The sequence below is a fragment of the Acomys russatus genome, chromosome 8, assembly GCF_903995435.1.
Source record: "Acomys russatus chromosome 8, mAcoRus1.1, whole genome shotgun sequence".
NCBI lineage: Eukaryota > Metazoa > Chordata > Mammalia > Rodentia > Muridae > Acomys > Acomys russatus.
Window position 1 is genome coordinate 11,442,411 of NC_067144.1, and position 22,747 is coordinate 11,465,157.

General features: G+C 44.3%; 1 protein-coding gene across 1 annotated transcript in view; it reads left to right on the forward strand.

Moving 5' to 3' along the window:
- Positions 1–244: 244 nt before the first annotated feature.
- Il1rap (interleukin 1 receptor accessory protein) overlaps positions 245–22,747 on the forward strand; it is a 138,834-nt gene continuing 116,331 nt past the window's right edge. The window contains exon 1 of the mRNA XM_051150798.1: positions 245–525. The gene's annotated coding sequence lies outside the window, so the exon portion shown is untranslated. The remainder of the gene's footprint in view (positions 526–22,747) is intronic.

Genomic DNA, 22,747 nt, shown 5'->3' on the forward strand with positions numbered 1-22,747 from the left:
TTCAGGACCGGCGATCTTGCATGGAGCAAGCCTGTGCACTTAGGTGTGCAGAGGGCGCCGTACCTGCCCCGAGCGTTTGGCCGCCCGCCCGGCGGACTGCAGGACTAGCCCTTCCCCCTTGTGCTCCTCCCGGGACCCGGTGGCCCACGCGGGGGCAGCTAGCGTAGCCTGGCATCCGCCCGCGGGCGGGCCCCACGCGACTCCACCTCGTAGCGGGCGGGACTGCCCTGCGCGCCGCCCTCACCCTCAGCTTTGGGAAGCCCCAAACGCGGGCGGAGCAAGAGCCACCGCTGCGGGTGGAGCTTGTGGCCACCGGATCCCAGGGCCAATCGCGCGGTGGCGGGGGAGGAGCCCCGGAGGGGGAAAAAGAAAGTGCGGCGGAAAGTAAGAGGCTAGTCGGAGAAGGCTGCCAGGATCTGGCTCTCCCTGGGTTTGGCTTGGACCAGGGCACAGAAAGAGGCAGTGGCGGGTCACCCTGCACCCATCCCGTTGTTGTCGCCGAGCCTGCTCAGCTGGCCCAGGAAGGTGAGTCTCGCTCTGCAGAGAAGGCTGCGTTGAAATGCCCAGCCGCAGTAACTCCGGGTAGTAGGAATTCTTGTAGATCGGCTTCTACAACCATTCTGTTTTACAGACGAGAAAACTGAGACAGAGGGCTAGACAGTGACCACCGCTAAATCACACTACTAGTTAGTGCTCCGTCGGGATTTGAACTGAGCAACCGGGAGTCCTATCCTTGGTAGGGTTTAGGTAAAGCAGTCGCGGGACGGCTGCCCGGTGCTGTGAGGGATCTCAGCCCTCTGAGGGATCTATACCAGTCTTCTTGTGCCTAGGGTTCTCAGGAGTGCGCTGTAAGCGTGAAGCGAGCAGGAGGCTGTGTCCCAGCACACCCACTCCATCACGTCGCTAGCAGCCCCAGCAGTGACAGCCTGGGGAGAGGCTGCCAGCAGCTTTAGCTAGCTCCTTTCCTGACCTGCTTTTATTTTACCCCCTTCGAGGGAGGCTCCTGCTTGGGGTCTCTACCAGGCTTCTGGTGGATTCCTGGAGAGGTAAGAGACAACCCAGTGGTGGTCACCGCTCTAACAGCCTTGAAGGTACCAGGAATGATTCACCCTGGTGGGGGTTGGAGAGGGGGGGGTGCGACAAGGGGTGATGCCTGTCCTGTAGGAAGAGCTGACTTACGGAGCCTGGAGTGTCTTTCTACCTCTATGTCCTGGATGGGAATAAGGAAGCCTAGTTAAAGAGAATATTAAAGACATGAAAGCAAACTTCTGCTGCTTCCTTTAGGAGACAGTCCCCCCCCCCCCCACTTCCCTCCCTCAACCCACTGGATGTGAAATTGTGCACCAAGGTGCCACGGAGAGGCATTAGCTTTGCAGGGCAGACTCCCTGGTTAGCAAGGGGGCTGAAAAGATCTGGTTTTTTATCACAGCCTTGTGTTGTCTGTGTGAACTTGGGCAGCTTAGCCCACCTTTCTGGTCCTATTTCAGGCGGCAAAATGGACACTAGAGTGTTCACTATGAGGCATTGCTGGCAGGTGGGAGGAGGAAATACAACAGGTCAAGTTATGTGCTCAGAGTGGTGCCCGGCCTGGCAACTTTGGTAAATATTGCTCAGTAATGATTCTGGATTCACTGGGTTTGAGAAAGGTGATTTCCTACTCCCTTGGAGTGACTTTTTTTTTTTTTTTTTAAATCTGGAAATATAATGATAATTTCCCTTTAGATTTTGAGCACTTAAAAAGTTTTTTTTGCAGTTATTTGTGTGCGTGTGTATGTGAGTGTGTGTGCACATGTACGTGTATGTGTGTGTGCGTGCACATGTGTGGGGAGGCCAAAGGACACTTCTCAGGAATCCTATCTATCTTGCTACCAGGAAGACAGAACTCCTCTGGTGCTTGGGACTGAGGGGTCGAGGGGAAGGCATCCTTACCTGCCAGGCCTGAACAGTTCTCCACAGTATTTTTCCAATCTTGTCCACTGGTAGACTTGGTTGTAAAATTGGTGTTTGAGCAGTGTGAATTTCTTCCTTGTATTCAGGTCAAGCCTGCAGCCTGTGAACTGCTTTGAGAGGAGGCACCCTACATTGGCAAAGAGGGTCTTATTTTTGGTGAGGAAAGCTTGAAGGTATACAGGGCCGTAGATTGGGCCAAGCCTTCAATTCCTGCTCATAGGTCCATCTAACAACGTCTAACAACTTCATATTCCTTAGCCAGGAGGCAACGGAATTTTAAAAAATTGTCCAGTAACTATTAAGTTCAGTCTCTTCTGAATACTAATTTGCTTTATTTAAACCCAAATACAAATGCATGCTCACATGAGCCATCCTATGTTACTAGTCTTTTACAATTAAGCAGCTTTCCTGGACACCCTACCCTACTTGCATGACAATTGGTTTTACTTCCATCATCCATACAATTACTTACTACCATCTACTGGCCATGCTGCGAGCCCCCCTGAAATGAGTAGTTAGCATTTGTAAATGGCTGCCTTCTTCACTGTCCTCAGCATTTGCATGCAAAATTGATGAACTCCAGGGAAGGAGTGGGATATGGCTTGGGGAGGAGGTGAGGGTTTGGTGATGCCTGCTTAGGTACCACCCACACCAGGCGTTGCTATAGAACAGGATCACATCTGTTTGTCAGCTTGTTCCTTGTGTTTTCCTTGTGATAACTTGGCCAGGATATGTCTGAATATGTGCCTAGGAAACCAGGGACTTGCGAGGAAAAGGGAACTATTTGAAAGAAGGCCAAAACAAGGGGATGGGAGGAACAAACATTGAAAACAAATCCCTTTTGCTTCTGAGTTTTTGAAGAAAGCGTATTGGGTCTTAGCCTTCCTGACACATATTACTGTTATCCTCAAACCATGTGTGTGTGTGCAGAACTTTCAAATTTCCAAGTGTTTTCCACGCCTATTATTTTCCTTGTTGCTTGCAATAGCCCTTGGAGATGTTCGTGGCAGGCATATTAATAGTGGGAGGACCTACGGTGTGGTATAAGCTCCTTGATTTTTAAATTCTGGGTCTGATATGTAAGTTGATGGGTGATGCTGGGAAAATCGTTTTAACTTTCAGCGCTTTCTGTTTTATCAAGTTCTTAAATGACTTAGATATGCATATGCCGGGCTTTCGTGTGAAAATGAAGTTCCGTGACATCCAGTGCTTGTACTCATTAAATAGCGTTTCTCTTAGCTTAGCTCAGTTCCTTGGAAAGTAAATTAAAGTGAGACTTGCAGAAATGCGAGGGGTCACATGGTTGATGAATTTCTGCCCTAGGGGTATAGTTCACACCTGAGAGTTCTCCTCCAGTTTCTTTCAGGCCCTCTCCTGTCACACCCTGTCACCTCGCCAATAGAACTTGAACAATTAATTCTCATTCTTAGATTGACCTTCTTTGGCCAGTGATTTCAGGTCACAAAGTGGTTATTTCTTTGCTAAGAGGACAATTCTTCAACATGGCTCTGTAGAGTCTGTGGCGTTGACTCCTCATAGAGTTCACATTGATGCCCTCTGGGGCAGCGTTCCTTTCTCGTGTGTTTCACAGGGTACACCTTCAGACTCTAGAAGGAAGGGGACTATCAAGACACATTACCGGGCATGGTGGTCCATGCCTGTAATCCCAGCACTAAGGGAGGCAGAGGCAGGCGGATCTCATTGAGTTTGAGGCCAGCCTAGTCTACAAAATAAGTCCGGAGCAGCCAAGACTACACAGAGAAACCCTGTCTCAAAAAACCAAAAACAAATAAATAAGTAAATACTAATAATAAAAATTAAAAAAAAAAAAAAAAGACACAGAGATCATGATATGTCAGACTGGTCTTCCTGTTCTGGATGGCCTCTTTGCCTGCCTTCCTGTGATTGGTTGGTGGCCAGCATGATTATTAAGGATAAAATACTACAAGTGGGCTAGCTCTCTCACCACTTCCCCGGACAGGGTAGAAAAGAGAGAGTAGCATGCCTCGTGCTTAATTTTTATTGTCCACTTGACAGGGTGTAGAAGCACTTAGATTTGTGAGACACACATCAGTGTGTGTGGCACAGGGAGGGCACATCCAGACAGGAGTAACAGTGGATGGGGGAGACCGACCCTGAATACAGACAACGTCCCATGGCATGGGGGCTTGGATAGAATAAAAGAGTAAAAGGAAAACATCAGCAGAACGACTGCTTTTCCGTGTGTGTGTGTGTGTGTGTGTGTGTGTGTGTGTGTGTGGTGTGTGTGTTTGTGTCCCCTTGGTTGCCAGGATGTAAGCATCAGCAATCTTCTACCACTACCTCTCACCCTAGTGATGTTTTGGCTGAGCACACAGGGCAAGCAACCATGGGCTGCACCTTCTCAACCAAAAAAACAAAACCCACCTCCATTGAGGAGCCTGTGCTGGGTATAGTGAGTGCAAGGACAAAGGCTAACCACTAGAGTATATAAGTGCAGCATTTGGAGGGAATCAGAGTTTCAGTTCTCCGTGCAGCAGCTGATAGCTTTAGGCAGACAGAAAGAAGAACCAAGTCAGCGAGGCCATTTGTCCATGGAGATTCTTCACGAGTCAGTCTGCTCTCCTTTGTAGCTAACAGGCAGGCTTTATTAGTGAGCTTCTAGGAGAAAGGTTTGGCCATCTGGGAGCCCGCATCTGCTCTTGCCCCAAAGTAGACACTTAGCCTTATCTTACCTGATACCGCTAGAAAAGGAGAGTGCGGCCAGAGGAAATCAGAGGATGGGGCTGAGGGCAAACGGAAAGATTATTTTCAGCACACACACGGCTTCATTTGCTCAACTCCATCAGGCCTTTGCTGGTGGCACAGATGTAGGATCTAGTGAGTCACTGTTGCCTCGCCTGTGAAATATTAAAGAGAGCCACCTACTGTGCTCTTTGCCCATTTTGGAAATTGTTCTGTAGGGGGAAAGAAAATTGAAAAAAAAAAATGCCAAAGAACAAGAAGGTTACAGAGCACTTGAATATTCTGGGGGATACATACAAGTCGGCTGCTCATCTGCTCATTTATTTGTAGTGTAAATGTGTAGGTTATTGTGATGGGGGTGGTTAGCAGAGTTTATCATCCGTGAGTCCTAGATTCTGGCAGTTCCTGAAGAAGTGATTCCAAAGAGATGAGCCTCAGGCTCTCTAGCTACTTAGAAAAAGTGCCTTAGGGCACTCTCTCTCTCTCTCTCTCTCTCTCTCTCTCTCTCTCTCTCTCTCTCTCTCTCATTCTACTTCCTACATCCTTCCTTTCTTCTATTTGCTTGTTTGCTTGCTGGCTTTATGAGATAGAAGACTCGATTAGTCCATGCTAATTTGCTGTGTAGGAAAAAAATGACCTTGAATTTTGGATCCTTCTCTCCCTACCCACCCCACCCCCACCCCCAGCACATTTTTTTAATAGGAAGTATTCTATAAGAACTAATTTTTTCTGTTCACAATTTCTTCTATTTATCAGTCTGATAAATCATAGTCGTCAATATTTAGCAGCTGTGTTTTCTTGACCTGTGCTGAGGTTGGCGTGGACTGCTCTCCCCCATACTGTCTCATCTAATCCTGCTGATGATGCTGCACCCTCTGTTTTTGAGGACACTGAGGTGCACGGCCCATGCCATGGAGCACAAGGCGAGTGAAGCTGCTGAGACCCACCGTTTTGCTTCCTCTTAGAGCTAGGAAAGACTTACATTTTCCTGACTCTGGACAAGAGCTGAATAATAGAACTTAGGCCTATGTCCATGCCAGTCACACACCAATGCAATAATCCTGATGTTACTCTGCTCGTTTGGGGCCTAAGATGTGAGCGAGGTGAGTGAACAATCTTCAAGGGTGTTCTGCCATGTCACACCTGATGCCTTCTTTAGAACCAGTTCAGCTCTCAAATTCTATAGTCACGTGCTTTTTTGTTTTGTTTGTATTTGAAAATTATTATTATTTTTTTTCTACAAATATCAAGTAATGACGGGGGTGGGGTGGGGGAGGAAAGGAAGTAAAGAGAAAATACCCTTATTGTTTGTCATCCAAATGTATTTTCCTACCAAAGACAGAAAAGTGTGAGATTGAGTATGCAGATGTAGTGCTGCCTTTCATTTAGGGACATAATAACTATTGGGAGCTGGAGAGATGGCTCAGAGGTTAAGAGCACTGGCTGTTCTTCCAGAGGTCCTGAGTTCAATTCCCAGGAACCACATGGTGGCTCACAGCCATCTATATTGTGATCTGATGCCCTCTTCTGGCGTGCAGGTGACCATGGAGACAGAGCACTTTGTACATAATAAATAAATAATTAAAAAAATAAATATTAAATTTATAACTGTTATATAGCTGTGTCAACCTATCAATCATTTGTCACCTATCTATCTATCTATCTATCTATCTATCTGTCATCTATCACCTATATTTACCTATCCTCATCTGGATTGGCCTAAGCTTGTGTAGCCTGTAAAGACTACTGCAAAGATGCTGCAGTGTAAGGCCTTTGGTCTACTTTACTTTATTTATTTATTGCACTACAGAGTGTTCAGGCCTGTATAGCTGCTTTCATAAATGTCTCCTATTGTGTCCTCGGCTGTAATCTTGCTGCTTTTATTGTCCTCGTTCTTTCCAAATCCTTTCCTAGTTCAACCTGGTTCATGAAACCCCCTTCAAGTTCTTATAATATGTATTTTCATATTGAAAGCTTTGGGCCCATTACTTGTGACTTTGTCTGTGTCCTTGATCAATACTTAAATCATTTAGATATGGTTTCTCCTACCCTGTGCCTGGCAGTATCCTGTGCATACAAGAGATGAACGGATTGATAGATTAATAGTAGATTCAATAGGCACATGATTAACTTCCTTCTATTCCAGCATATATAGAATTTCTTCTTCTTCCTCTTTCTCTTTCTCCTCCTTTTCCTCCTCCTCCCCCTCTTCCTCCTCCCCCTCCTCTTCTTTTTGGTTTTTCGAGACAGAGCTTCTCACAGGGTTTCGAGACAGTGAACTCACTTTGTAGACCAGGCTGGACTTGAACTCACCAAGATCCTCTTGCCTCTGCCTCCCAGAGTGTTGCAGTTACAGGACAGTGTCACTGTGCATGCACAGCTTGAATTACTTCTTTTGCAAGTTGCTTCTATAAGACAAATTATTTTAATTTTTAAAAATGGTGTGGTTATAAGATCAGACAGGTGATAAAGAGTCCCAGACTCTAAAAAGACTGGACATTGCTAGCTCAGTGGTGGGAAAGCATATTACATTTCTACCCTAATAAAGGATACTTTTCAACAAACACTGAAGAGCAGTCTTGCTTGTCCTGACACCGTGGATAGTGTCAAGTGTCACAGATAACATGACTCTGAAAGAAAGAAGCTTCCACAGAAGTGGGCAACGGCAGTGAGCTTGGGTCTTCTGCTTTCTGAAGGAGCAATCAGTCTCTCTCACTATTATTTGATGTAATTGGTCTCAGCTGAACCTAAGGACAGGTAATCATTTTGTTCTAGTTTCTATCCCACAGGTGCGCGTCTTTGCTTCCTGAGTGGCACGTGCGCCTTTACGATTTCACTCCTTTCCTAGTCTCCCAATCAATTCTAAAGTGACGAGAGAGGAGAAGGAAGCATTTTGTAAATTCAGGTATCTGAAAATGCTCTTTTCACTGAGAGCACAATCCTTTAGAGCCCGTTCCTGTGGAAGCTATTGTGACAGATTCTGACTGTGTGTCATAGGTGGCTTAGACAGCGGGTGACCTTTCCTGGATTGACTTTAGAGACGTTACTAGTTCTGTCTCTGCCATGTTTTCATCATCGCATCTACAATGGGATAATACAACCCACATCACCATGTGTTTGGAAGGTGTCAGTCATATGCCGTGAGGTTTGTTAAAAAGCCTGGTACATGGGCACAGTGGCCTTTGTCATGATTAGCAGCAGTGATGATGATTCTCAAACGTGCCCATGTGGATGCTGGGGCAGACAATAGAAAACGCCCTGTGTTCAAATACTACCACTGCTTTTGTTTATATATTTAGTTTCAAAATATAAAAATGTCTCTAACTGACATATAAAAGTATTATTTTGTAAAACTGAAAGCTCTGAGGTGATTGGGTCAGATGTTGCCAACGCATTGTTATCCCAAGTCTCAAAGAGTTTAAACATTTCCAAAGACCTTTCTTTGCATGCAGTGAAGAGGATCCCCTGCCCCCAACCCCTGGCCATTCAGCCCGCCAGCCTGGCATGGATGTCTTTTGTAGGCCTGCTATTTGCAAATGAAGAATGAGGATATGGACAGAGCAGTCTTCTAGGAAGCTGCTGTAAGCCTATGGCTGCAGATATGGGCAGCGGATAGGTAGGTATGGGTGACAGCATGCAAGGCCAAGAATAGAACTTCTCTCTTTCCACAAAAGCCCCTGCACTTCATGGTCTGTGAGGTGTCACAGTCACAGAGAGCTGGCTGGCCTATCAGCAGCAGTAAGCATCATGGCATAGCACACCCAGAAAGGTACCTCTGTGTCCTGGGGAATATGGTTCCACACTGTTTTTTTGACTGCAGAAGCTGCCATGCTCTGAAGTCCAGGTTTGTAGATGGGAAGAGAAAGTAGCCAGCTAGATTAGCCACACCTACATTTGCTATTTTGGAAATGAACATAGAGCCTTAAAAATATAATGCGAACTATATCACCATAATATTTTACAATATATTATATATTTTATACTATTTATATTTAATTTTTATATTTAAATATTTATACATATGTGTATATATAAATGTAATATATAATTATATGTATATTTCTGCAGTCTTTGGCTTCTTTTTTGATTCTGGAATTATGAGTGTACCTTTCTTGGGATTTTCCAATTGTTCGTGGAGGAATCTTAGTTCTTATTAAAATGAAGGAGCTCATTCAATTTTGGGGAACGAGTGACACGCAAGAATGACAGAACACACAAAGCCGTGCTTCTCTGGAAAGTTTGAATTTAGCTTTCTAATTGCAGAGTGCAGCTGACAGAGACAGAACTTGAAACAGTTGCTGGAAAGTTGGAGGCACTGCATTCAGGAGGAGATTTAAGAAGTCTTAGATAGTGTATACTTGTCCTATTTAGACTTAGTTTTCTTATCTGTAAGCTTATACTAAGCATGCTCCGTTTATCTCCTAAGTGGGTGTATCACATTTCCACACACTATTTACTCGTTGTATTTATTTAGCCTACTGTTTATTTTTGTTCCGGCCCAACTTGAAAGTAAAATACACATGATCAGGAACGTTTGTTTACTAGTACATTGTAAGAGGCTAGAAAAATGTCTAGAAGGTGTTTCTCAATAATGACTCAGTGATGAATAAACAAATGTATGGATAGATGCCAATATGATTATATGTCCCTAAGAGGTGGAAAGAAATATCTAGAACTGAATAAGGAAACAAATTGTATATGTGTGTATGTAATACTGAAACAATTTGATAGATGTATATACAAACATACATATGTATATATATATGTATGTAGGTGTGTGAACACAAACATGAATATAGGTATATTTGTTGAAGACTTTTATTTAGAATCCTTAATGATGATGATGATGATGATGTGTGTGTAAATATAAATCTGTGCAGCATTACCTTTTTGAGTTGTATAAATCTGTCTTTGCAAGCTGAGATACTGTTTGGATACAGTACTGTCAGTTTGGGAGGAAGACCAAAAAGTGAAAAATATTATCTCTGTCTGTCTGTCTAAGATCTTCCGGGAGACTGGCAAGTAGAGCAACACAAGAGGTTTGCGTTTATTGGAAGGGAGTCTGAGATTAACATGAGAAGACTCTTCAGGTGAGCGCTGGCTTAGGAAGACAGCTGGGTGTAAGACTAGACCAGTTCTGCTGCCATAATAAGGAGCCTGGATAGCGCATGAAATACTGAGGAATGTTAACAAAATGTTAGGGCAGTGAACAGTGAGTGAAGCCAAGTGACTTATTTACCCGATGAGTAGATAAACCAACCTGACCTTGTAAGAGCTGCTGTGAGCAGATGCGAAAGGCAATTTAGTTTCATTCACATCTCATTCAAACCTCTAGTTCTTAGTAGAACGTCTTTTTTAAAACAAGAGATTGGGTAAAGTAGGCAAGACTGGATGCTTTTGGTTTTCCTCCAGTGAATCTATGTCATTGCCAGATGCATTAAGTAATGGAAGGAAATGTATGCATTGCTCAGTTCCATTCAGCAGGGAATTTTACAGTCCGTGTGTGTGTGTGTGTGTGTGTGTGTGTGTGTGTGTGTGTGTGTGTGTGTGGGGCGGGGGCGGGGATTATGTAATCAGATCCCCCAAAACATCGTGGCTAGGAGATCCCTATAATTCTTCAACTACCAGGTTCTGAACCCTGCTGTACCAAAGTGGGGAAATATTTAATTCCACATAAGGTAAGACTCTTCACATTGATTCCTGGGGTTTAAACGGTCCCTACCCAGCCTAGGAATGGCTTGCAGGCAATTTTCTTGTGGAGCCTTATGGGCCTGTAGATATATCATCAAGGCATCATAATATGAGTTTCCAATAGCATGGCGATACATGCCAGGTACTGTTTCATATGCTCTGTGAATATTCATTTTTTTAAAAGCTTAGGAATAACCTCTGAGGCAGGTATAGTTATAACCAACATTCTGCGGGAGAAGAAACGAAGGTCCAAAGTCACAGAACTGGTCACTGGTAGAGCCTGTACAGTGACACCACTTTGTAAGGGATGACCTTGTTATTTATTCCTTTCTGTTTGTCCCACCTACTTCATGCTGCTTTATATAAGAGAAGTAGTTCAATAAGTGTATTTAATCTAGGAATCAATATGTGGTCTGTTCTTCGAGATTACATCTCTTCATTAGCATTTGGTGATTTAAAAAAAAAAACAAACGTGGCCTTTAGGCTGAGATAACCTGGGCAGGCAAATCATATCAGCACCCTGGGATTGGTAGAATTATTTCACATCTCTAAGTATGTTTCCTCATCTGTGTTCCTGGATGCTTTGGATATTAAATTTTATATAAACAAATAATTAAATAGTACTTAGCCCAGCACCTGAAATAATTAGTTCTCAGTCTATTTTTTCTGTTTTATTATGCTTTTGAACTAAAATAATATGCATATGCTTATGTGCATAGGGAATTCAGTTGTGTTTAATAACTCCCCTTGAAAAACTAGAGCCAATGTGCGATCATAATAATTGACGTTAATTTTGTTGCAGGGCCCATTCTGGCATCTTGTTCAGAGTAAACATGCCTTGTAAATTCTGAAAACTTCTGGGGGTTGCATGGGAGGAAAAGGTGCTTTGAGACCTGTAGGCATTGCTTCCAACCCCACCTATCCTTCTCCAGACTTATTCTGCCTAGCTGGAAAGTTCTTTTGTATTCTAGCAATGGCTGCAGAGCATCCAGAGTCATAAGCAAAAAAAAAAAAAAAAAAAAGGCGAAAAATGTCCAACACTTTTCTTCCAAATAACACTTATGGAGGTCAGTTTAGGGAGTTGCAAAGGCAGAGCCTAAGGTTGGTCCAAGGTCCATGTGCTGGGATCTGTGCCTAAGGCTTTGGATTCATGACGCTATTTAACCATGACTGCAAAGGTTTTCAATTTCAGTTGTAAACCTAAGTTAGAAACAAACATACAAACAAACTAACTAGCTAACTAAATAATAATCACAAAGCCAGACCAAAACACCAACAACAAATCATTGCCACTGTTACCTCCATGTGTGTATTATGGGCTGTTATGATAAATAAAACATTTGTTTTGCTTGATTTTTCTTAAAGACAAACTGTGCCAGGTGGAGGTGGCGGGTGGCTACCCTGTAAAGAAGAGATGTTTGCTGAGACAAAGCAAAATGGAGACACTTTTCTCTGCTTGGCAATGTGTGTGCTTGAGAAACAGCTAATGTAGCGAGCCCAGTACTGTTCGGTAGACGCATTTGTTTACGTCTTTGTTAGAAGCTGATGTGTTTGCTTACATGTAGCTCATTTTGAGCTGCTATGAGAGAATACCTCAAACTGAGTAATGGATGAAAAACAGAGATTTAGCTCTGGTGGTTCTAGCGGCTAGGAAGTCCATCTGAACCCATCCTTTTGTCATCCCACTCCCCGATAGCCAATTGCTCCCAGGAGTCTGGCATTATTGTGTTCAGGAGGGTAGAAAGGGCCCACTGTGGTTCACTACATAAATGACACACTCTCAACATGTTTTCATTGGGAGTTAAAATCTGAACCCCCGCCTGCCAAATTTAGGAAACTCATTCAAGCCATAGCATTTGCAGTCTCTTTGGCGTTCCTCTTACAAGATGACTGAAAGGGTTCCTTTCTGTCTTCTCACATGTAACAAGGAAAACCGGGGTGTTTTAGTAAGTCTAGTTTGATGATTTTCTTTGAGGGGGGTGCGTGAATAAATTATGTGGAGATCCAAAATGGGAGAGCTGAGGCCCAAGAAAAGTTTCTAAGCAAGAACTTCCAGAAAGAGCTGGTACAAAGGGCTGTGGCAAGGCAGCACTCATAAGAGAAAGCTAGTGAAGGAGGAGGTGGTCCGGAAGCCATGAGGACAAATTACAGCCCTTTAGTCTCTATGCATCACCATAATAATTGGTTGCATACAGGAAAGGCCAGTCAGTGTGCACAGCCCTGTAGGCTCATATCTGCCTGGCTTCAGACTTGAAGTGTTAGATCTTGCAGGCATAGACAAGCAGTAGACAAGGGGGTTTCCACTAAGTGAGCCAGCAGTGACCAGTAATGTCCTCAGCAGTGCTGGTCCAAAGACATCACAGACATTGGTCCATGCTGTCGTAGGATTAAAGTTGCTACTGTACATTGCAAGACACGGTGATATCTGCCTGCCTGGTCTACTATAATGACATAATGACATAGCTACATTCCTTCTTCTCAAGTCCATGAGGACATCTTTTTCTGACACGCGAAGAGCCCAAGTCTACATAGCGGAGCCTTGGCTTAAATATGACCACAATATTATCAGCTTGAGGGGACAGATCCTGTAAAGGAAGGCACTAATTTCAACAGTAAACCAATGGACTTTTGGCTTTCCTAAGTGGCAAAAGGAGTATTTCCTGGTACACATCCAAGTGCCTACCAATTTACAAGATGCTTGTGCATCCATTATGGCACTTGACTAGATCAAAGCTCTGTCAGGTCAGTTTGTTCTGATTTGGACGTGAGGAAATTGTACCTTAGAGGTTGAAATGACTATCAAGTGGCCACTCAGTTCTTGATAACTGGATCGTATTTGTTGGAGTTCTGCACGTTCCATTGCTAATTCTTCCATTGCACAGCGTCACTGCCCAACAGTATTGCTGGGACTCATCTTTGCTTGTGCGGTGCCCCTGTTCTAAGAGTGTCTATAATTTTTAGACATTGCCACTTTTAAGGTCCCTTTCCACTGAAACAGCAGGCTTCCAGCAGCCTGAGGGATAACTGCTTCTTTGCATCCCCTGTAGCATTTTGAAACTTTCCATCAAACACAAGGCAAAGAGGAAAATATCTTTTACAAAAATATAACTGTGTAAGCACCGGGAGACCTTGGCATGCACATTCTCCATTGAGGCATTTCCTAAGTCTTTTCTGTCAGCTCTTCTAGGACACACTCTTGCATATATAAAATTAGTATTTTCTGGCTTCTTACACGTCAAGATGCAGCTGAACTTATTGACTGGTCTTGACCCATTTAAAAGAGATACTTAACATCCAATACAACATAGCTTGAGAGGTCAGCAGCAGAGAAACCCATGATTACATAACCTATGGTCACTACTCAGAGCAGAGAACTCTAGGGCAGCAGTATGTAGGACTGCTTCCCCAGTCCTCTCTTTTTGTAGCTGGTGACAGAAGTACAGACTTAAGGGAACTGGAGGACGTGTATAGGAAACAAGCTTGCAGAAATGACATTGTGTGGAGTGTATCTCAGTAGATTGCGGTGGTCAAAAGGCAAAATGCCAAACCTATCTACTAGTTTTCCAACATCTAGTATAGTTACTCTTATGCAGTCATCTTTCTCTTGGTTCCGATCTCACACTGGCCTCAACGTCCCACCATAGACATAGGTTTCCAACTCCTTATATTTGTTACAGTGTTTGGGGAAACAATTAGGAGAATCAAAAGTTAGCTTTCTAATAATAAGAAGAAAGAATGACAACAGTAGCTAATGACTGAATGCTGACTCTGTGTCAGGTGCGGAATGAGCTAGGCACACACCCCTGCTGCCCCCTACCACCATGAGGCACTTCCCTGATTACTTAATTTGCTGACTTTGAGACTTGTTTATGTAGCTGGCGTGGATATGGACGAGATGCTGGCTCTGTGCATCACTAAAGCCAGTCTTGAAACCCTCCACCTTGCTGCAGGGTACTAAGCCTTGCCTTCTGTCTCCAGGCTCCTCCGTAGTCTCCTTCTATGAACAGCTGAGCTTTTTGTAACAGAGACATAGTTAACAAGCTGGTGTGTCTAAAAGTTTTGGAGAAATTTCGCTCAGAGCTGAGCCAGCCCCACTGGCCCTTTGTATTTCTGAACTCTTACTGCTTTCTTCTCTCCTTTATCTGTTTTCTTTTAGACTCAAACCCCACGAGAGATATCTTAATCGACTGTTGACATTTTAATGACATTTTCATGTCCAGGGTACGGTTTTCTCATCTTGGGGGTTGGCGAGGGGAGGAGGGATGCTTTCCTGGTACCTCCAGTTAGGGAAGTGAGCTTTATGGAGATAAGGAAATGGTGCCTTCACAGATGGGTCCAGATGTTTCTGTTGAAGAGGGTCACTTGTACGACATTGTTGCGGAGATCTCAGTCAGGACAGCAACGCATTTACACAGTTATAGAGGACTAGGATCCAGCTCCATATATTAGCACTTCATTATAGCGAAGGCCATGTGAAAATGAGGTTGGTAATGGGTTCTCTTCTCTGTCACAACAGATGTTGAAAGAGGGCCTAACTAGCTACTTGGCAAGGGTTTTACAGGAAAATTTGAATATTGGGGAGGGGGAACGAAAGAGTTTGAATCAAAATGACATTTAAGAGTCTTTCCGGCCTGGAGATTCTGTCTTGAATTCACTTAGAAACTTTATATTGGGAATAAAGGTTTCCCCTTGTTATAATTAATACCAACAAGAGATGCCTCCTCCCTCCCTCCTCGCTGTGCTTCCCCCTTTGGAACAACTACTCAATTTAAGAAGGGGACTTCGGATGAGGAAGGATGCGGCTCTGTCCCGCTTGGCAGCGTAGCTTGTCAGAATGGAGGACTTGTATCTGGGCCTGGCACCGTTCCGTCAGGCTCCCTGACCAGCCCAGCCTAGTCCTGTCTGTGATGGGTGCAGGCGGGAAGTGCACATCCGTGTAGAAAAGGCACCCACTGGCTGCCAGCTCTGGACTTTCCTTCTTTTTTAACTGTGTGCCATTGAATGCAGCCTTGTCCAGGGCAAAAACTCTCGAAGGAATGGCGACACACCCAGAAACAAGTTCCAGTCAGACCAGACAAGCACCCCCTGAAACACATCCCCCTTTGCAGCTGGCAAGAGATGAAAACGTGTCTTTCAGAGAGGGTTCTTCTTCTTGCCATTTCAAAGGCAAACAGGGTGTCAGGAATGTAGCCGTCACCATCGTCCTGTTTTCTTTTTGTCCTTTTCAGTTGCCTTCTTACCAGTCCCAGAGCTCTGCTGTTCAGAAATGATAATCCCTTACTGCCTGGATTCAGGCAGTTTATTCGCTCTTGACGGAAGGAATATTATTTCCTTGGTAGTCGGCGCCGCCTGTGCTTCTCAGTTATGTAAGGTGATCTGGCCTCCGCCATCCTTACAGACGCTTTCACTACCCACTTTGAGACTTCATCAGATGAGATAGGCCATCTCAAGATGTTTTGTTCAAGTCGATGACACTGGGATATCAGAGTATGGTTTTCTGTCCCTCTTATCAGGAAGGCCCAGCCTGCTTAGATATCTTCTGTTAGGTCAAGCCAACTGTTGCCAGGAAATACAAATGTTACAAACTTGCTAGCTGCGGGAGCTCCTTGGGGATCTGTCCCGAGCTGCCTGTATGAAGGTTGGCCAAGATTTCCCACGTGCCTCATAAATCTTAACTATGATGGTTCGACGACCTTGGCTTCTTCACTGCTTGCTCATTGCTCCTGGACCCCAGAAGCTGTCTTTTTTTTTTTTTTTTTTTTTTTTTTTTAATACAGGACCCTTCCTTGCTTGTTTAGAAATGAATCTTTCTTGGCTTCTAAATGGCATGTTATTTTTAGGAGACGTTTCACAGAGATCGGAGGAAGCATGGTTCTATCATACAAGAAGGGACCTGAACTGAGCATCAAAAGACACCCTCACATTTCTTCTCGCAAGTTACCAGCACCCTGAAAGGCACCTCCCTGTCTCCATGCTTCCGTTGTGACCCAACAATGTTCCCCATTGACATTATTGACGTCTGCTGTCCTTACTGATTTTTCCGGGCGCTATCTCAATAGATAAGAAGGGTGAAAGAATTTAAGCAAAACCACAGCAAATTACAAGATGCAAGCTTGGGGACACGAGCTCACCATTCTAACTAATTCTCAGAAAGCCTTTGTTATAACCAAGGGACCTGTAAAGGCCATCCAGTCAGCATTGCTTGCCACATGGATAACCGTACTTGCTTCTCGGTATTTGCAGAGAGCTGGTTAGAAACGGGACTGAGAGCCTCTGCGAAGCTTATAAAAGACCATTATGTTCAACTTGCTCATTTGAGAAAGGTCCTTGTCAAGTGTTACACAGAACTACAATCTTAAGTGTGCTGCCTCCTCAGCAGTGTGCACCCACACGCAAGGCCTTTTGCTTAGTGGGGCAGCCATAACCTTGAGAAACGAGTGAGACTCTTTATTCAAAAGCTGATTGGCTCTGAATAATGAGATTTGGTGGTCAGAAGACCAATAGCAAGACAATTGCATACGTGCAGAGCTTTGCTTCCCCATCCTAAATGTATTGGGCATATTTTCCTCCATTCTGCACTGTGAGCACAGAAGTCAACAAATGACTTTCTGTTCTTCAGGTTTTTTCTTTCCCCAGGGAACTTTGACTCATGCTCAGCTCCTCCCCAGAGCTACTCACGGTCATATGTCTGATCACAGTGAGGTGGGGGAAAAAAATCAAGCTTTCTGCAAATCAAGGCTGGGTGCATTGTAGGCCATAGGGCGTTAAGGAAAGCTGATGCTTCAGTTCCGACCTGCTAATTTTGAAGTCCTGGAGTAGCATCAAATGGCGGCATAAAACCCACATGCCTTTCGTTATAGCTCTGATTGTTCCCTGCCACTTAGTGTCCACGTAGCTGAATTCATGCTTTTGTCTTTCTGTCATTTGGTGAAGTGGTTGAGCAAATCTTCCTCAGGTCTCCTGTGGTGAAGGATTTTGCATCTATCTTGATAGGGCATCTTTCTAATGTGTGTTCTGTGCTATACTGCAGCCTTGCAGCAAGTATCCCAGGAAACCATGCATTCGTTGACACTTCAGATTCATAATTTCAAACGATCGCTATTTCTCACTTTGCATCTCGTATCCCCAGGGCCTATTGAAACAAATAAAACTCTCACAGTAAATGACTATAAACACTTACGTCTTTGGCTTTCTTTGTTTTTCATTTTATCGTTTTCTGCTAAAACTATTATTTTTATGTATGCGTAGTATATGTATGCACACATATGTGAGTGGGTATGTGCCTGGGTGCACACAGCTGCAGAGTCCAAAGGAGGATATTCCTTGAGGCTAGACTTCTTGCTGAACCTGGAACTCGTGCCTTTTTAGCTAGGCTGATATGAAGCCACTCCCACCCCCTAGCCCTGGGGTTCTGGACAAACAAGCCACACCCAGTCTAGGCTTTGCATGGGTGCCTGCCATCTAATTTCAGGTCCTCCTGCCTCTGCACATGCTCACTTTTTATATAGAGAGCCCCAATTGGTTGGTTTTTTATTTTTAATACAAACACGTCTACTTGTAAATGTCTTTTTATTAGATTTTTAATCCCTCTCTGATTTGGCAAGAGGACCCTGGTAACTAGGTGAGAATGAGGAGTAGAGGAGCCACACTGGGCAGGAAACTGATATTTTCTTTTTTTACATTATTGCATTCTAGTTGTTGGTTAATGGTTGGTTTGGCTAGTTGTTGGCTATTGAGTAGTTGTTGATAACTGATACTAGGCAGTCATTGCAACTGCCTGAAGACGTAAGACTTCCTTTCATTGTGTGGGCCTCTCTTTTCTTTTCATTCAGACATTACTATCCGTGGCCAACAGACTCATGTCAGCTGTTCACTGTGACGTCGTGGAATGCTATTAAGTGTTTTTGTTTTAAAGGAAAATGAACATGAGCCTTAGTGTGGAAGGTATAAAGGAGGACCTCGGTTCTTTGTTTGTTTGTTTGTTTGTTTAAATAATCAAAATGCTGTTAATGGGGAAATGATTGAAATACAGTACTGTGCAGTTGGGTGACACAATCCCATTTAGTTATTAAAATGAATAAAGTGCTGTCACACAAACTGATCTGGGAAAGCATGATTGATATATTGTTAAGTTAAAGAAGCAAATTTAGATCCACGCACTATCCATTTTCTACAAAAGGGAAATGTAAAATGTAAAAATGGAAGACTTTGATTCTGTTGGTTACATGTACTTACTCTGGGAGGGAGAACTGATAAATGCTAAAAGGAGAGAATGGGATATGAAATAGTCACAGCCAATCTAAATAAATTAGAAAATGGGCACGAACCCCTCGAACGTTCTTATGAAAGTTCAAAAACGTACAACAAAGTTGGAAACATGTTCCAGTGACTACCTACGTATTTACGCCGATTCTCCCATTCACTTTACGCAATGGTTGCTTTGTCATCTAACTAGACCTTGGTGTATTCGTGGGTGATCATGTCTGTATGTTCTGCTGCCCTGCAGACGTAGTCATTTGCTGAAGAAGTTGACACGTAACTCATTTCTAAGTGAACTGTGTCTCCTATCTCAGAACCAGGGCTGTATTTAAAGACTTGCCTGATTTGGACAGACCCAGAAAGAAATGCTGACGGGGACTTTCCTGGATGCCTTTACTTGGGGTCCCTTTTGTCTTTCATCACTAACAGTATTGCTAGACAGCCTGCAGTGAGCTTGTCCTTTAGGCTTCTGCATTACCTTGAGCTTCCTGGGCATCCCTTGTGTCATCTTTGTCCCCTGGGACTCAGTATTGACCCTTGTCCATGCCTCGACATACAGGCAGCAGTGTAAAACACTGTGCATTCTTAGAGCCTCATTTGGTTTCTTTCCTTGATACTGAATGATGAAACATTTCCACGCATGATCCGTATCTGAGAATAAATATAAATGACAGATGTGGGCTTCCACTGAGTTGCTGCTTGATATTTGGCCACCCCTAGAGGGCATTGCAAAGAACCTGCGGCAGTGTAAAGTAGGAATAGTTTAATCTCAAATAGCTAAACTGAAGAAACACTGTTTATTCAAGACTAGGTTGGGATGAACAGAAAAGGGGTTACCAAAATCTCTAGCTGAAGAAATGTAATTTTGCATAATTTATTTTAACCACTGGAATGTGCCAATCTTGCTGCCGACCAGACTTTCTTTACCTCCCACTCACAAAGTGACGTGCACATGGGGAGGTTTTCCTCCTGCACACTACCTAGTCTTGTTCCCTTTAGCTCTATTCCTCTACAGATTCCAAGCCTCTTGTCAGATTCCTTGGTTTCCCCTAATATTTCCTTCACTTTCCTGCTTTGTAAGTTTTGATCAAATTGTTTTCTCTTTTTTGTCTTCTCCTTTTTTTTCCCTGCCCTCTTTTCCACTTCATTGGAGAGAGAGAGAGAGAGAGAGAGAGAGAGAGAGAGAGAGAGAGAGAGAGAGAGAGAGAGAGAGAGAGAGGCGAGGAGAGAGAGAGAGGAGGAGAGAGAGAGAGAGAGAGAGAGAGAGAGAGAGAGAGAGAGAGAGAGAGAGAGAGAGAGAGAGAGATCAGTTCCATCCACTTCTCTCCCTGCTTAGACACAGTTCTTCTATTAAAAAAATGTTTCTAAACCCAGAAGGAGCCAGTTTTGGTGGCATCCCCTGCCTGCACATGGTCTCACTGCTCTTTCTCAATGTGTGGCCTTGTGGCACAGCAACCTACAGCAGCCTCTGTGGCTTGACTGGAGCCACAGAAGCCCGTTTTGCTCCAGATTTCATGAGTGCAAGTGTCCACCCTGGCCTGCATCTATAGCTGGCCTGCATGAACCTCATCGGTGGGCAGCACTGCCAAATGGCAGGTCTCCAAATTCCCTTTCCTTCAGTTGCTTTTGAGTCAGTCGACTCTGAAGCTGTGACATGTGCTCAGAGCCCACCCATGGTGCTCTTACCCTGCCTTCTGTAAGGCAAGATGAAACGCTATGTGTGCAGAAGGGGCTGAAAGTGCATGCTCGGGAAACAGCCCATGCTTTCAATGAGAGGGTGCGAAGGGCTCACTCTCCTACCTTGTCTGTCTCTTCCTCTGTTCTTTGAAAACTAATGCTACACGTAGGAGAATGCAGCACAGAGGAGTTGGCCATGTCAAGCTTTCTATCAGGAGAGCTGTTTGTATGCTGATATTATTGTGGTTTTATTTTTAGAAATCAGACACCCAATCATAAACATCACAAAAATAAGAGTTGAGAGTATATGGCCTCAGGGAAAGAGTATTTCCTCATTGGTTACATTTACCAAAACACACAACACAACAGAAAAGGGAGAGCTTCATGGTCTCAGCATAACCTCTTTTATTTCCTCATCCGGAGCATCGTCAGACATACAGCTCTACTCTGTCCCTCCTCTGTATGTCTCCTGGCACTGCTGCTTTCTCACACTGTGTACTATCTGATCACTACCATCTTCTCTTGAACTTTCTGCCTATGTGTCTTGCAATTTTTATAATTATTCCACACAAAATCAGAGGGCCTATATGTACACTGTAGAGAAAATGGCTCAAAACAAAAATAAATAAGCCAGAGAATAAAAATTAAAAACCACCAATTACAAATAAACAGAAATATTATCAAAAGCAGACCAGCTTTGTTGCTGCTGAGTGGGGACCCACTGAAGTGTCAGACACCAGCTGCAAGTTCTTTCTGAACGTTCCTTAGTGTAGCAGGACATCCTGCTGACCACACTTAACTTTGTCAGACTGGAGGTCAGACAGGGTCTTTCACATGACTGTTTTCACCATTCCCCAGTCTGCACACCTGTGGTGGCTAATCTTTTAGTCGGGACTGTTTGAAGGCTGCATTGGTCGTGGGGAAAGCAAACACAGCATGATCTGTGCAGATGGACGAATCTTGTTGCTTTTAAACTAGGTGGGGACTGAATGAAGCCCTTGGTGGTGGACGGATAACGATCTAGAAGTCAAGAATGGTATTGGAGCATCAGAGTTCTCCAACCCTATAGCACTGACTCTTTTAGAAGGTAGACAGATCTACAGGCCGGGCTAACAGCAGACTTTCAGATATGAGCCTTGGCTCTTAGCCACAAAGGGCAAGCCTGGTTGGTACTCACTTTCTCTTTCACTGCCTTAGCCCACTTTCCATTGCCTGAACTTTTTTAAGAATTAAATTTATTTTTTAAAATCTATTCACTTTACATCCCAATCATAGCCTTCTCCCTCATCTCCTCTTGGTCCCACCCTCCGTCCCTCTTACCCCATCTCCCTCCCCTAGTCCTCAGAAAGGGGGAGCCCTCCTCCCCTACCAACTGACCCCAGCCTATCAAGTCTCATCAGGACTGTCTGCATCCTCTTCCTCTGTGTCCTGGGCAAGGCTGCCCACCAGGGGGAAGCGATAAAGGAGCTGGCAACAAAGTCCATATCAGAGACAGCCCCCCTCCCCTTACTAAGGGACCCATATGGAGACTGAGCTGCCTATCAGCTACATCTGAGTGGGGGGCCCAGGCTCTCTCCATGCATGGGCCTTGGTTGGTGCATCAGTTGCTCTGTTGGTCTTCTTGTGGAGGTTCTGTCATCTCCATGTTTTCTATCCCCCCACTCTTCCATAAGAGTCCCTGTTCTCTGCCACAAAGTTTGACTGTGAGTCCCAGCCTCTGCTTCAGTGCTCTGCTGGGTAGAGAAGGACACACATGGTATATACTCATTTATAAGTGGATATTAGCCACATAACACAGGATAACTACACTACGATCCACAGACCTAAAGAAGCTGTTAAAAAGGAGGACCCTAGGAAGGATGCTTGATTCTCATTCAGAAGGGCAAATAGAATAGACCCCGGAAGCACTTGAAATGAGAGAACAGTACAGGAGCCTACCATAAACGTCCTCCTAGATGTCCTCTCCTGGAACTTTCCATCTTATTGATGTCTGGTACATCCTCTCTTCACAGCTGCCACCTGTGGATATCTCTTGCTTTACTGTTGTGACAGGCTCTTCCTAGGGACCCTGACTCATGGCTGCTTCTTGTTATGAGGCCCTTAGGGAATTCTAGTCTTAAGTATAGGGTCTTTTTAAGATGATGACTGGGCATAGCCCTCAGAGACATGGAAAGTGACAAAACCGACTTCCCAGCTGCTCACTGGTCATGCCTGAGATGGCCCTGCTTCAACCAAACCCCAGCTGGGTTGCAAGTTTGAGAGAACTATAGACACAGCCTATGGTTCAGACTGTAAGTCTCCACTCTCCTGCCAGGGGTGGCTGAAGCTGTGTACGTTGCCTGGTTTCTTCATGTTTGCGTGGGTGTTCCTCCACACTTTTTGCTCATACTGTCACTTCCTTTCTGAATTCTGATCTGTGTTCAATCTTTCTCTGGTTCAGGCCCAT